Source organism: Danaus plexippus, chromosome 2 (genome assembly GCF_018135715.1).
Source record: "Danaus plexippus chromosome 2, MEX_DaPlex, whole genome shotgun sequence".
Classification (NCBI taxonomy): domain Eukaryota; kingdom Metazoa; phylum Arthropoda; class Insecta; order Lepidoptera; family Nymphalidae; genus Danaus; species Danaus plexippus.
Genome location: NC_083537.1, coordinates 1,027,462 through 1,030,505, shown reverse-complemented (window position 1 = coordinate 1,030,505; position 3,044 = coordinate 1,027,462). Strand labels below are relative to the sequence as shown.

At 30.4% G+C, this 3,044-nt stretch overlaps 1 non-coding gene across 1 annotated transcript; it reads right to left on the bottom strand.

The window, feature by feature from the left end:
• Nucleotides 1-1,672: 1,672 nt before the first annotated feature.
• Nucleotides 1,673-1,745, bottom strand: Trnar-ucg (transfer RNA arginine (anticodon UCG)). Its single transcript has one exon. It is a non-coding gene; the product is annotated as a tRNA-Arg (tRNA).
• Nucleotides 1,746-3,044: the final 1,299 nt, after the last annotated feature.

Genomic DNA, 3,044 nt, shown 5'->3' with positions numbered 1-3,044 from the left:
TAATAATATTGTACATAAACAAGATTTGTTTCAACTTATGACAATTAAAATGACGTCATAATTTAAACATTTATTTTTTACAAGGTTATTCATTATAAGCACCATAGCCCAGTAAAGGAAATTAAAAAAGAAATTTACACATAAAACTGAAAATCTAAAGGTAGTTTTTGTAATAATTAATAATTTATAACTTACAGGTAACTTTTTATTAAGAACAATACATCTAAATGACAAAATTCAAATTATATAATATACAATAATAATAATATAGACCATGTTCAACAAAATTTACCATATATTTATTCCCTTTTATTTATTTAAACTGATGAGAGAGCTTTATCCAGCTACTGTGCAAATTTAACTATGAAAATATTTTTCATTATTTTGTAAGGCTGTTAGCCCTGCGACTTTTAGTGTCACCGGGAAAGTGGGCCAGTGCTGAGACCGGCCTATTCAAAGAGGCCTGAAGGGCCCCTAAGCCCTAAGACACGTTCGTTCTAAGGGCGCATGTTATAACTGAGACTCGGAGATGAACATATTCTAAGTTATCTTAAACTTGCTTTTGCTCGCTGCTCGGTCCGCATGAAAATTTGAGTTGTTTTTGACCACTACGGCCACTGAATCCAAACTGCAGGTCATGGTACCACCCATGTGGTTTCAGGATCGGGATTGAGATTTGAAATTCGGGATAGGGATAGAAGGTAGCCTATGTATTTCTCCAAAGCTCTATCTTTCTCTATACTCAAATTAATCAAAATCGGTTCAGCGGTTTAGGCGTGAACACGTTACAGACAGTCAGACAGAGTTACTTTCGCTATTATAATATTAGTAGTTATACTATTCTAAGACCTAACGGAAATTAATGATTTCAATGAAAATTTTGTTCACAATGGAATATTAAAGATTTATAACATAATAGATTTATAAACATAATGCTTAGCGTAATTTCTTTCTTGAGACGATTTAATATAGGTATATTTTTTTTAACAGAAAAAGCGGATATTGTGACTAAACTATTATAGATATATGCTTTTGCATATATTTTTGTAGATTTTAATGGGTCCTATAAACCCGTAGTACATTATTTTGTTGTATTGTCAATAGTTTTCACAGCGAACGCATAAATAGGATTTCTATTTTACACCTTGGGTTACTAAGTAGCAATTTCTTTACGGATCTCAATTTTTTTAAATAAAATATGGCTTATAGCCTTTCTCAATAAATGGTCTATCTAACATTGAAAGAATTATTCAAATCGGGCCAGTAGTTCCTGAGATTAGTGCGTTCAAACAAACAAACTTTGCAGCTTTGTTAAATTAGTAAATGATATAGGGTGGCATTCGGAGGTTCCAGGAAAACTACGTAATTTACTTATAATAAGAATTACAAATTTAAACTTATAACCTATAGCTAAGACTACATGATTGCCCCGATGTTAGAATTGCAATCCCATTCCATTGCTTGTGTTGTATCAGAAATCTTCTAGTTCACATGGCTTGGTGTTCATTCCGCGAAGTCAGTGGCGTCACTCGTAATATGATATTTTATCCATACTACGATGTTGTCCCGGCGATTATTCATTTATATTTTAAAATGTTACTCGTACGTTACAAGTATAGATAAAAATTTATAAATAAAATATATACAAAAAAGTGACAAAAACGTTGATATGCGACCGTGACAGGACTCGAACCTGCAATCTTCGGATCCGAAGTCCGACGCCTTATCCATTAGGCCACACGGTCCTTGTTGCATGAGAATGAAATTTTAAATAATATGTTACAATTATTGATTTTTTTATTAATTGAATTTTTTTTTATAATTTATTTATCAATAGATTAAAAAAAAATTGAAATTAAAACCAATTACAAATACTGAATAAAAATTTTATATTTTATATCCACTATATATATTAAAACCAAATACATAAGTATAGTCTTTAGAAAAGAAGTCTCATAAATATTTTATAAAATGCGATATGTACCAGATCAGTTCTCTTAATTGTTTTTTTTATTAGAATATTATAAATCGTATTATTTTAAGTACAATAAAAATTGTGAAAAGAGCCATCTAGTAACGAACATGGAAATTTAAAGTAGTGCAGACTTAGCTCCAACGTCGTGAAATGTTTAGTAAGCTCCATTTATTATTAAAAGAGGTCACTTTTATAAATTTATAAGTTTGTCTGAAGAGATTCATTAAAAAATAACAACAATAACAAAATCGTAGTTTATTTGTTTTACTCTGTTAATGAAAAAAAAGAAGAATTTGAATACCAGATTAATTGTTTAATCAATTTTAGAAATTACTATCACTGTTACAAAATGGAGATTTCAATACCTTTTAGCTATAAACCAAGTATTTAAGAAAGGCCCACAATCATTAGCCACAAGGTCCGTAAAGAGCCAATTTGTCGCGATGAACACTTAGACGTTGAGCGGATGTGTTTGCCCCTTACAACTCCTTGACTCGCCAATTTTGCCATTCTCAAGCACTTTCTTGAGTATTTTCGGGGTAACCGTTACGTTTTAGTATTTTGTAGCATATATTTTACTTAGTCAAATTTGCTACTTATCTAAGTTATACAAAAATATTCAGAATAGCTCAAGTATAAAATTAAATCTGTTTAAAAAAAAGTTATCATCACGAACAGTAATGTTGTGTCAACATTTTTCACTCACAGATCAGAGATGGCGCTAGTTGTTGCTCCGGTTAACTAAGGACAGCAAAAGATAATAAATATTTTTTTGACAACAAAACATAATTTTCATATATAAGCAATATCTTTTATCCCTTTTCATTTGTTTACATCGAAGCAGGCACTAACAGATTAGTGTCATTATAAAGGCACAAACTTCTTTTGTTTAAAACGATAACCAAATTTTCTAACTTTTATTTAGTTTTGAGGAAGCTGAAGGACCGATTCTATATAATTAAACTAATATGTTTTAGAAACTAACACTGGAAACACAAAAAAGGAAGTTGTATCACGTTTATCAAAATCCTCTACCTTAGACAACCAGCTGTTTTGATAAAATATACCT